The sequence below is a fragment of the Sebastes fasciatus genome, chromosome 11, assembly GCF_043250625.1.
Source record: "Sebastes fasciatus isolate fSebFas1 chromosome 11, fSebFas1.pri, whole genome shotgun sequence".
In the NCBI taxonomy this organism is placed as follows: Eukaryota; Metazoa; Chordata; class Actinopteri; order Perciformes; family Sebastidae; genus Sebastes; species Sebastes fasciatus.
In genome coordinates this window covers 25,602,744-25,615,992 of record NC_133805.1, presented here as the reverse complement: position 1 = coordinate 25,615,992, position 13,249 = coordinate 25,602,744, and the positions used below count along the sequence as shown (strand labels likewise).

General features: G+C 42.1%; 1 protein-coding gene across 25 annotated transcripts in view; it reads left to right on the top strand.

Annotated features, from left to right (window-relative positions):
• The window catches only part of ptprfb (protein tyrosine phosphatase receptor type Fb), a 204,827-nt gene that overhangs the window by 42,857 nt on the left and 148,721 nt on the right, over positions 1–13,249 (top strand). For 2 of the 25 annotated variants that reach the window (XM_074651874.1, XM_074651867.1), the window contains exon 1: positions 6,780–7,104. The exons of 21 other annotated variants lie outside the window; for them this stretch is intronic. The gene's annotated coding sequence lies outside the window, so the exon portion shown is untranslated. Of the gene's footprint in view, positions 1–6,776; positions 7,105–13,249 lie in introns of those variants that run through there. 2 more of the 25 variants (XM_074651877.1, XM_074651862.1) reach the window with 2 other exon arrangements.

Below are 13,249 nucleotides of genomic sequence, written 5' to 3'. Positions count from 1 at the left end.
ATAAAGCTGAGGTTTGAAAACATTCAGGGAGAAATACACCATAAAACAAGCAGAGACATCAGTTTCTCTGCCGACAATAGTGTCACAAAACAGGAGGCATTGTAGAAGCAGCTTGCATCTCTGCAGATCTGTTGACGGTAGCCTGTGAAATGTAACACTGCTGAACAGCTGGGCCACAGCGTTTCTCTTTCTCAACGCTGGCTTTTCCTTGATTGGACAACTAACTAGGCTGCTTTTGCTATCCCTCTTTTCCTCCTACGCTAGAGGTGAGACATCTTACTGGTATCCAGGTCTCGTAACCTTTTAGTGTACTTGAAACTGCAGTGCTGAGGTGTGTTCCCAAAATGCTCCTGACTGTAATCTCAGTGGAATGATCATTGATCAAAAAGACAAATAGAGGTCTGAAAATTAGACCAGAGGGAGACATATTCAGGTGAGAGAAGTAGTGAATTGAACCGTGCAGGCTTTAGAGCGGGGAGTGGATGACATTGAAGGTCACCTGCTAAGACACGTTTGGACAAATGGAGCCAACATCCATATCATTGATTGCCAACTTACCCTTTGAAGTTGCACAGAGTTGCATCAAGTCCCTTGTCTTGCCCGATGTTCTTGACCCTGCTGTATGCTTTGCCACCCATCGGGGTATCTAAATGACTATAAAAACGATGCTACATCACTTGGGCTTGTCCTAAGTCCTCCCACAAACATCCGTGCAGATTTCACCTCAAAGCGACTTTCTGAGCCACCCGCTTCTTTGCTGTCATTGCCACCCCCCACCCCCCCCCCCCAACCATCGCTAACCCTCACTGAGTGCAGGCAGTATGCAAGAAGTGAGTCTCTGGAGAGGTTGAGGGAGCGCAGGGGGCCAGAGGGTGGAGAAGGGGGCACAGCGCTGTAAAGTGCCTCAATGTCGCTTCATTTCCCCGTTTTAATTGGGCTATCTAAATGCACCCCTGGTTTGTCAATACCCGCCAGGGTCCCAGATAAAAATGATTTGTCTCATGCATTCGGCGGCATGCTCTGCTGTTCCCCTCGGAGAGCGTGCCCCGCCAGTTGTCAGCAGCAGCAGAGTGTAATGGGAGAATGCTCGTTGTTTTTGATTTTCAACGCGTAGCAGGAAAATATGTGCCTTCCTCTCTCAGTTCCGCCCCTCTCGTCTTCTTTCTTTTTTCGTCGTACACCCATGCTGTCTGTCGCTAACAAGTCAATATAGGCACCCAGCCACATGCTCCCACCTCTACGGACACATATACAGATGCACAATTTCACATGCTCTCCACACATAGACACATCTGCACGGGCACGTCGTACACACACACACTGAAGGTCAGCACGGTGAAGCCAATCTTATCTGTGTTTTCATGTGCTCTGTTTCCCCACTGTCCTTGTCGTTTTCACACCTCCTGTCGCCATGTGCCACCACCTCCCCTCTCAGCGCCGGAGCCAGTGTTATCTGCAGACAGTCCCGAGAAAAATACAGGGCCAAAAACTGTGCCCTTGGTGTTTGGTGCAGAAGAAGCATGATGCTCACACGATCTTTGACTTTTTCATTCATTTTTGTGTGGCTTAGAGATAACGATTTTTTGCTTAACTATCTGATCTGTGCAAATGCTGCTCTTTTATTCTCTTAACTGATGGGAGATAAACATAATGTGGTGGCTTGCGTACAGAAAACGACATATAGTTTGATTAGATGTGTAGCTTTCACATGCTTCCCGTGTAGCTTAAGCTATCCCTGTAACTTGTCTCGTCCTAGATCACAGGCTGAGGATAAATGTTACATTGATAATTTGCCCTTAACCCATGTTTGTCTATTATAATATGATCCATGTGAGTGGTATAGATACCACCCGATTGCAATCTGGGGGTAAATTAGCTAACAAACAGATGACGACAGTAGCCAGGCCTTGGTAAATTGTGAATTGGACTGGGAATTCTTAGCTAACAGGTGTTGCCCAGCTGTGCTTTTGGGCATGATAACATAGCGCTAGTCTTAAGAGCCCATCAGCAGCAGCACACTGACTTTCACAGCTCAGTGTTTACGACACTGGTCAGCATTTTTTCACTGGCACGCAGCCAGAAATGTGCTCATCAGTGACCCAGCTGAATGGGGCGATAAAGCACATTTATATGGAGGCAATTACAAAGGATGTTTTTTACATTAGATGATAGATTATAACATGTCGAGATGTGTTTTTGCAGTGTTTCAGAATGCAGTACAAATACTGTATAATCTTATATCATTTATTCAGTTAGTGTGTGCTCTTCTGACCTTAGGACTAGACCAAGAAACTTATTTTCTTACCTTGAAGCTGAACCTTGTTAAAATGTTTTGGCAGACTTGTTAGATGGTGCAGACAGTTATATTGATAAAGCCCAGGGCCAGTGTGATGCATCCCGTCCCACAGCAGCCAGCACTCAGATGATGACTGTAGCTACAGTATCACAGAGGAGCTGAGGTGTCTGGCTCGATCCAGGTGTTGTTCACCCGCAGGTAACCCTGGAGTTGCACAATAGATTTTGCACATACAATAACTCACAAAATAAAGCCAGAAAAAATATTGATCTCCCAAAAGCAATTTCTCACTAGAATCTATTAAGTGGGATACTTCTAGCAGACTGGCTTAAGTCAGGGAGAGGTCGACTCCTTCAGATTGAAGAGGTTGTCAACCTTTTTTTTTTTTCAGTGTAATGAAATAAGCGGGGGATGGGCGGTTGTCACAATGTTATAAATTCTCAGACTTGGTAGGGGGTGTTCCAAACTCCATTCAAGCTCTTAGGGGGGTGGGGCAAAAGATAAGTCCTAAAACTGCCTGAGCTACAAAAACTCACAGCAGTTTTAATCTTTACTGCTCGAGTCCATCTGTGTTTGGAGTAGGGCTGTCAGTCGATTAAAATATTGAATCATGATTAATCGCACATTTTTTATCTGTTCAAAATGTACCTTAAGGGGAGATTTGTCAAGTATTTAATACTCTTATCAACATGGGAGTGGACAAATATACTTGCTTTATGCAAATGTATGTATATGTTTATTTATTATCAATTAACGACACAAAACAATAACAAATATTGTCCATAAACCCTCACAGGTACTGCATTTAGCATAAAAAATATGCTCAAATCATAACATGGCAAACTGCAGCTCAACAGACAACAACAGCTGTCAGTGTGTCAGAGTGCTGACTTGACTATGACTTGCCCCAAACTGCATGTGATTATCAAAAAGTGGGCATGTCTGTAAAGGGGAGACTCGTGGGTACCCATAGAACCCATTTACATTCACATATCTTAAGGTCAAAGGACCCCTATGAAAATGGCCATGACAGTTTTTCCTTGCCAAGATGTAGCATAAGTTTGGAGCGTTATTTAGCCTTCCTCGTGACAAGCTAGTATGACATGGTTGGTACAAATAGATTCTTTAGGTTTTCTAGTTTCATATGATGCCAGTAGCTTCACTCTAGCTTTAAAACTGAGGCCGGTATCGCATTAACTTTGACAGCCTTAGTTTTGAGTTTTACATTGCGCTAAAATGAAATTACACTAGAGATCAACTGACACACTACACTACATTACTGTAGCTCACAATTAATTCTCGCTCCCACTCTGCTGTTAAGACCACTAATCTTTACAGCTACCTTTTACCACCATGTGATTTGTTCAGCGATTTGATCTCAGGTGAATGTGACATTTGAGTCGGCACAGACTCTCTTACACCCACTAAAATACGTTTTTCTCCTCTCCTCGGGGTGTGTGGGCGTAATAATTATCCTCCAGAAGGTTCTCTCAAACTCTTATGAGTTTGCAAGGAATTAAAGGTTTCCAAAATATCCAGATTGGTTGTTCTGCTTCTTGCAGATAGATGTGATTTTGTAAATGGTGCATGCTTGAGATCCCATTTTTTATTAGTTAGAATATATTTATACCGTATGTTGGGCTGCACAAATGGAAAAAGTTAAAGATAAAACAAGTCTTTCTCTTGCTGAAAAGTCAGTTGTATGCGCAGATCTGCAGCCTCCAGTAAAATAAGACTGTCTCCCATTGTTAACAACAAAGAGAAATGTAGAACACATTGCAACTCGCCATTTCCTTCAGCAGAGTTTAGGCCTAGAAGACATTCAGCAGTGCTGCGCTTTGTGGAAACCCTCATAAGTGCTTTTTAGAATCTCACTCTGAATATCTGTTGTTATGTTAGTTTATTGAAGGTATCAGCAGCAGTACCGCCTGTTTATATTAATAGGATTACACAAGCCAACAGTATGGCAATCATTCAAGTTTATTTCCCCCTTTCAGAACGTATTACCATATTATGATATAGTTGTAATGTGTAGTTTAATTATTAATGCAACATGATATTATATATGACTTCGTCTGACAACATTTGTCTCGGACCAGGTCAGAGCTCGCAGCGTCAGCAATGCCAATGATATATAGAAAAACCCATCATTACGTCGAGGGCGAAACATTTGTTGAAGCATTGCTGGATGAGTCAAGTTACAGTCCACACAGTATTATTGGGATAAATGAGCAAACCTCTCCCCAAGGTCCCGCGGCTCTGTGATCTATTAAGGCGCTGTCGTCTCGGATGGTGAATCTCAGAGAGCGAGGGAATTTTTGGGGAAGAGAATGGTTGTGCTGACATCCTCTCTCAGTGCAATCCCTTGTCCTTGTAGGACGGAAGAGAAAAACAGCACCAGAGGCTGACTTGGCTGTTCCTCTGAGCTCTGTCATAAATCCAACTGAACATTTCTGAACATCTGTTGTGGATGATTAGCTCCACGGCTAGCAGAGTTTGACCGGAGGGAGTGAGAACCAGCGTGTTTGGGAGTTGTGTGTGTGTGTGTGTGTGTGTGTGTGTGTGTGTGTGTGTGTGTGTACTCAACGCCTTGCTGATTTAAGAATGGGGATTTTAAATATTTATTGCCTTCCATTTTTTTATTGCAAGAGAGAGAAAATTATTTTTCAAACAAGTTCATTATCCACAAATCATATTACTGGACATGTTGTATTGGCACAGTCCCGTGGGAATGCTTGTATGTTTCAAGGTCACACTTTGTTAACCCCTTAGTTTCAGAAATAATGACATGGCAAATTGATTTTTGAGATAAATTATATGCAGAAGTTCCTTTCAAAAGTAGATTTGGGGATGTTGGACATCCCAAATAGACTGCCCTTTTTTAGTTGGGATGTCCAAGTTGATGCAGAAATTCTGAAAACGTGATGGTACTCGTTTTGCTACTGTACCGCAGGTAGCATAGGTATCGTCAGGCCTCGAGACTAATAGCGTCCCCTCGTCTTGGGGATGATAGAAAATGTGTTTGGGACGCAGTAAACTCATCAACACATCCAGGGGACACACCCTATTTTTCCCCTGATAATGCTACGTTGCGAACAACAAATCTGTGTTGAATTCGGCAGGAGGAGAGCTAACGAGTTAACGTTAGCTGTTATCTCCGTGCAGGACTGTGCTGCTTACTGGCTGCTAACTGCTAAAGTTAACTAGCTCTCGTCCTGCCGATTTCAACACGGCAGGTGACATTGATATACATTATGATGCGTTCAGGCTTTATACAGTACAAATTAGTATTGGGTGAAGGTGAATTCTAACCAGCGGGCAACTTCGGGGTCTAAAAAGTGAAGCCAATGCAGAAGTGCCTTTAACTTGCATTCTTTCTAACAGCCAGCAGGGGGCGACTCCTCTGGCTGCAAAAAGAAGTCTGATTGTATAGAAGTCTATGAGAAAATGAGCCTACTTCTCACTTGATTTATTACCTCAGTAAATATTGTAAACATGAGTTTATGGTCTCAATCACTAGTTTCAAGTCTTCTTCAATACAGCATGATGTTCATTTAGTAAATTATGGTCCCATTTAGAGTCATATAGACCATAAAGCAGGGGATGCTTTAGGACGTGGCTACCTTGTGAGTGACAGGTCGCCACCACGGCGTTGTCCGTGTTTTCGTCTTATAACTTTAACCCTTTCACAGTGTGTTTTTAGTTCATGGAAGTTAATTCTAACCTTTTTGATCGCCTAAAAATGTTCTTATTCAGCGTTCGGTTGTACTTAGCTCCACCTTCTCATTTGCAAATAACCAAGATGGCGACGGCAAAAATGCCGAACTGGAGGCTTCAAAACAGCAGACCATAAACCAATGAGTGAGGTCACGGTGACTACGCCCATTTACTATATACAGTCTATGATTCTAGCGTTATCATGATGCGTTCAAATGTAATCTTGTAAAATTTAGTATTGTCAAGAAACTTGATTAATACAGTTGTTTGATGGAGATGTTTTCACATCAATATAAAATAAATAATAGAGAAGGAATAATAACCTGTTTAACTGCCTAACAAAAAACAAAATGAAAATGAAAATAAAGGAGTGTATGTTGAAGTACATGGGATTTATGTTTTACTTTTGATTTTCAAATTGGTATTGTGAATCGTGGAATTTCCCTGGTATTGGTATTGACTACCTAATTTCACATCTCTGTTTTTCAGTCTGGTTTAGGATAAGCCTGCATATTAGGTCATATTCTTTTCCTGGAAGCTGCTCAATAGATAAAACATAATGTTTCTCAGCTCCAGGAATACATAACATCACGTGTACTAGAACCTCAAAACGTTTTTTTCTACATGCAGGTGCACTACAAAATAGTTTCTCATTGGTCAAGGTTCAGAAAGGTAAGGCCCTGCCGCCTCCTCCCTCTTCCCACTGAAACCTGACACCAGTGACATCACTTGGTGGGTTTGGCTTCTCCCAGGCAGTCCCTAAGCACCCCGCTCTCAGTGTGTGAACAAGCTCTGCCTCAGAAGGATCTCTCCCCGTAGCCACATTTCTCTATAGCCACAGCTGGAAACGTATCGCTGGAGAGCCAACAGACAGTTCCTCTGGTTTAATGAAACGCTGTGAATGGAATAACTGAGCAGCAACTGGAGACTACTTTTCGCTCACACACTTTTTCACAAGACATCGTTCAGGGATAATCTTTCGTGGATACTGCTGGATTTTCTTTTCTAGGATTTGGATACTCTTTCTCTCTATCTCTGGAATAAGGAATAAAACCAATTTATTTATAAGTGGACCTAATTGAGATGCATTGGTAAGTGTGAATTTTGTACCACAGAATTGTTATAACTTGAAAACAAAACTTCTTAAAAACAGATGAGGCGCAGGTGCATTTTTTTTTTAGACTGGCTGTGCTGGGCTGACCTAGACTCTGAACTTTATTTTCTCTATTTATCCCCGTTCCAGCATGTGCTATTTGTCATCTCGGGATACATACCTTTTTACAAGTTGCCTCTTATAATAAAAGTAACAAAATAAGTTGATGTGTTACACTTCAATGGTCAGGTATTTTCTTACTATTCTTTTGTCCCCTTTTCTTTTGTCCTTGCTCACTCTTGCTTGTTAAGCCAAAACAATAGTTTAACCTCGTCTTGGCTTAGCTCTATTGGCTGGCTCTCTGGCAAATTGCCCTGTCTGGTGCGAGCCCTCCCCTACGTATTCAGAGGACTTTGAATAGAAGGGCCATAGAATGTCCCCTAGCTACCGCTGCTAAGGTGAGGCACCCTGCCGCTCTACTGCATTAGGCCTACACTGAGGCCAAACAACCTGTTTTTCCAGTTGTCTTTATCTCCCTGGGCAATCTGGAGGGTAAAGTTTCAGCGACAAGAATTCCAGTTCGAAGGAGACACTGAAAAAAATCTAAGATAATTGTAGTAATTATGATTTTTGGAGAATGTTTTGGCTTTGTTTTCAACAAAGTTTAACCTGTAGTACAAGTTTCCCTTACTGTGATTATCAGCTATACCTTTGTTGAAAGATATTTCTGGGACTGAAGACACATAAAACGTTTTGTATCTTCATGTTCAACAAAGAAAAGCCAGCTCTAAATGCCCCCCTCAGCTGTCTGCAATCTTTTGTTTCTTTTATTTTTTTACTTACATCATAAAACTTTTATACGCTTGTATGAGAAACTTTTGGACTGAGTTCATGTTGTTCTTGGTCACAATAAATGTGTTGCTCAATACAAGGAGTCTTGTGTCAGTGGGAAAAATATCCGTTTTGCAACTTGGTCTTTTCCATCAAAGCTGTCTTTAGCTTTCAAAGAACATAGTGTAGACTACATGTCTGTCTCTCTTTGTTTGGCCTTTGAAATGGCTAGACATCCCCTCGGGTCTGTCTCACTGCAATGGGAGCTGTTTAATGTGTTTTTCCTTCTTAGTTGCTGAGCTTGCTTTTTATTTATTTATTGTTTATATTTTTCCTTTTTAGCTAATGATTCAGGACGGCAACCCAGACTCCCCCCTGTTAGTCTCGTCTTGGAGTGGTAACTCAGTCTTGATTAAAAAATGACCTTGAGGCGAAACTCAAGATGGACACTTAGTTAAAATGTGTGTTCAGCTGCTCAGGAGCATAAACAAACAAGACAAGAAACTGTCAGCCGTGGTCGTTTGTTCAAAGAAAGCCAATCCCCCTCCACACCGGATGACCTGCAGGTCGCCCTCCTTCACCTCCAGCATGCAGGCCACTGACCCTTCATTCCACTTTTACGACTTACTTCAGTCACTTTGTCACCAGTAATGTTCCAGAGAAACATTATGGGATGTCTTGGAAATAACTAAAGCCAGGCTCCTTATTAGATTCCCTGACTAAACATACAAAATATCCTTCACTTAAATAATTACCTCGACTTCCCTTTTGAATAAATTACTCTGTATGGAACAGTCAATCATTGAATCTCTCTCCCCATCGGATTCCTCAAAAGTAATTATAGGCTGAGCATATGGATTTTCCTATAGAACTTGAGTTCTAATCATCGTTGAATTGGTTGATGTGTAATGGCCTGTTGACGCATGATGGATCTTCTTAATCACGCTAGTCTCAGTTGGGACATGAAAGTGGTTGCTTACAATCACAGATCAATGTCTGTGAAGGCCATTTTGTCACTGGAGTCGGACATTTGTCTATGACACATACTGTAAGTGGAATAGCTTTTGTTGATTTATTAAAGTTCAAAGCTTTGATGCTGTACCTGAAGTGTAGACTTATTTATGAATAGGTCTTTGACTTTAAAGGGTAACTTTGGTATTTTTCAACCTGGAGCCTATTTTTACATGTTTTGTGTCTAACTGACTAATAAGGACAACAATTTCTGAAATTGGTCCAGTATTGAACAGTGTAGATGGCAGCTGTTAAACGAGCTGTGAGGGCAAGTGAGCAGCGTCAATGTAATGTTACGTCCACTAAAAGTGCTTGTTTTTGCCACTGACAGGCTCAGATTGTTATTGTAAGTGTCTGACAACATCATGGAAAAGACCCTACAGAGAAATATAACGTTTTTCTCACCTTTCACCTGATCCGGTGTGTTTGTTGTTGTGTCCAAGTCCCGCTCAAGGAGAAGTCTCTTTGTGAAATCTGAATATCCGTAAACTCTGGCTCATATAAATGTGAGCATCCATCAAATTCATCCACGTTGTTGAAATTATGTAAATATTCAGCCATGACACTGAAAAGCTTTTAGATAACACTAAGCTACGCTTTCAGTACTCCAACACAACAAACACTGGCGTTTCCACCATGGATGTATCCCACTATTCCACTGCTGTCTTCCGGCAACACGTCACATGGCCAGATTTCAGAGCGAGACTTCTCCTTGATCGAGACTCTTTAAATAATTTCAGACACTTATAATAATAATCAGAGCCTCTCATGGCAGAAACAAGCACTTTTAGTGGAAGTAAATGACGGTGCCAGCTTGCCCCAATAGCACCATATTGCAGCTTGTGAGCAGCTGCCGTCTACAGTGTTCTCCATCAATACTGGACCAGGTTCAGATATCGGTCTTGTTATTAGTCAGTTAGACACAAAAACATAGGAAAATAGGGTTGAAAAATACTGAAGTTACCCTTTTAAATGCCAGCAGAGGGAAGTTTCTCATTATTTTTTTGTGTGGGGGATTGTTGCCTGATGGTGACAAGGTGGTGAGAAGTTGTTCTATGATGACAAGGCTTAATTGTCAACCCTCTATACTCTGTGCTAAATAACATGTTTTTTCAGCTAGGGGTGAGTGTGTCAGATACGTCGTAATGTGCAATGTCAATCAGAGGCCACCGCCTGTGTGATGTGTTAGCTGTGCTGATAGCCACTTTTTTTGTCTCAGTTGTGACAGTTCTTTCTTGCTGACAGTCGCTCATTCATTGTGACAGGTGCTGAGAAGAAGGTTTAGAAAAAAGGGCTTCTTTACCACTAAGATCAGCAGTGTTTTGACAAGAACGCTCTTCCTCAGTTGCCCCAAGCAGAGAACTCATTTGATTGAAGTTAGGTCTATGCTTTGACATCTACACAGGCTTGCCAAACAAACGTTAAGGTTTTGACACAAGATCACATCCAAATAGGCAGACAGGTTTATTTTAGAAAAGGTGATGTCATTTTTGTTGCCAATAATTGATGCATAGAAACTGTCCTGTAAAAACCCGCTGCAACTGTGGCAGTGTAGCTCATCGTCTCTTTAAAGGGAATTAAAGTGGATCCTATTGCTCAGGCTTAGATGATCAGCTCTTTTCTTACCTTCTGTCCTTTTTTACATTATATATTCTACTCTGCACTTTATGCCCAGTTACAGCTAGACATCAGAAGTCTGTTTTGTGCTCATAGCCTTGCACCTTTCATTTAAACCTTAGCTCTATGCATTACAGCCGTGGGTTTCTCAATGGGAGCACAAATCCGCTTTGTCAGAGAGGACATTTCCCTCCTTGCACAAAACTCATTTCAATTCCACATCATCCCATTACGACTCCACATTGATTGAAACAGCCTCCATTTTCAGGGGCAGCAGCAGTTTTTGTACTCTGTATGTATGACAAGGCTAAAGCTTATGCTTTTGTATGTGAAATGTGTAGCGATACAGGTTGGAAACATACAGTGGCCATGGCAAATGTAAATTCTTCCATGCATCTAAAGCAGCAGTAGGCAAGGTTGAAGCAAATGATATATGATTAAAAACAGCTATTTTTTATAAAACACAGCGCATGAGACCGGTAATCTGAAAAAAATCATGTGCCTCTGTGTCCTCCGGTGCTACTAATGGCATCTGCAAGTATTCACAGACCGGAGGAAAACAACCAGTCAGAGCTGATCTGGAGTCTGCCGTCCAGCATCCATCTATGAGAGCCGGCTGTCAATCACTCGCGAACTCCGACCAAACGGTCAAACTAGGCAGTGCTGAATCAATATTCTGTTACTGTAATGCCTATTTCTTTCCTCAAATGTTTTCAGAAACATCTTGTAGTGTACTGTTTAGCTGTAAAATTAGAAAAGTTTATGACCCGGCAGCCATGTTGAGATCTGTCGAGGAAATACCTAGCACCGCCCACTAGTCAGAGCACAGCCAATAGGAACGCTCTCTCTAAAAAATGACCTGTGATTGGCCAAAGTCTCCCGTCACGGGCTCGATTTTTTTAAAGCCTGAAAACAGAGCCATGAGGAGGTGCAGAAGTCTAGTTTTCTCTCAGAGCACTTGAATTACAATATGCTGAAAGGTTATTATGGGATTTTTGCCCAATGATGCCAAAAATATACCGTCTACTGAAGCTTCAACTATTTCTATAAAATAAGAGATGACTAGGGATCACTGTATTTCTGTTTTATGATACCTTGATGTTATATCATGGATGATACGCTGCTAATATCTTTTTCAGTTTGTTTTTTTCTCTGCAGAGAGGCCCGGTCAGATTGGTTGCTTGTGGACTGCCATTAAAGGGAATTAAAGGTCGCAGCGTTACCTTGCTCCTGAGTATGAGGGGATAACTGATGCTAAACTGCAGCACAGCAAATAAAATTGAATGTAGGTTTGATTTATTTGGTGCTTGGTTCTGGGAGTATAGTCATGTGGCTGATTTATCTCTCTGCCTCTACGACCGCTCTTGTTTGCTCAGCCTCCCAATTTCTACAAATGCCCGACTTGGACTCGACATTCTACTTGATTACTTTATCAGCCCTCCTGTCACTTCCCCCAAACTTACGGCTTCTTTTTCAACAGTCCACTGCTGCTGATCTCAAATAGCCGCAAGGAGGACTGGCCTCTCACTATCAATAAGATGTCATATAATGGAATAATAAGTCTTCGCTGTCTCGGAAGTACTCATACTACTAGCATCTGAGAGTGTGGCACGTGTGTTGCGTGTTTTACAGCAGGGATGTATTCAGCGTCAGCGTAACGTTTGGCATTTGTTAATCTTGTGGTTCATGCTCAAGCACGAGGCAATGACTCTTCCTCCTGCAGAGGTCCCTGGCTTGTTTTGGGAAGATGGATGGAGATTCATTTGGTTTCATTATAATGCCTGACTTATTTATAGCCTGCCTGTGCAGCGCCCGTTAGCCCACATGTGGCCCTGTAAGGATGCTGGGGGCTGAGGCGTTGATGAAACATTCCTGTGTCCAGGGGGTATTCTCTGAGGAGAGCGCTGCTTGTTTAAGGGAGGGCAGCGGGGTGACAATGCAAGAACCATGGGCAAGGCCGCTGAAATCTAATTCCACTGGATCTGCCTGGATACAGCATTCCTTGTTGAGAGCTCTCACCTATCAGAAGTCTTGCACTGTGGGGGTGTTGGTGCTATGTAATGATACCGCATAGCCCAACAGCATGGGAGAAACTAATGTGATCTGGTCCTATAAAAGTTGCTACCACAAGAAAAGGGAAGTTGGGGCTAAATAGCCCCCCTGAAACACACTTTCATATTTTACTTATGCACAGTTTGGAGTTCCACAGCACCAATCCCAAACTTTTATCTGGATCTCCCCCTTCAGCCTCAGAGATTACCGCTTCACAACCCTGGAGCAGGGACGCTGTCTGCCTGGTAATTTGAAGGCTAATCCCCTGCCTCTTCCCTACAAATCTCTTCCCTGATAAAGGGGTTGCTTCTACATTAGTAAACATGGGAGTCTTGACTGCCTAGGCTGACAGTCAGACAAGAGGACTGGTTGAGGAAAGGGGAAGTAGAGGGATAACCAGTTCCCTCTTTATAGTTCATAGGAAAGCCCCCCTTTTGCATGTGATGCTTGGAAACTCAACTTCAGATGAACAGTTAATACATGGAAATGCCTTTAAGCGTGCTCAAATTTTATATATGAGGTAAATAATTCATGGTGCATTTTCTGGACATGTTGGTAAGTGCATGAAAAAATCCCCCCTGGCCAGTATCTCATGAGGATAATGGTTTTAATGGTTTGATGGTGAGCTGCGA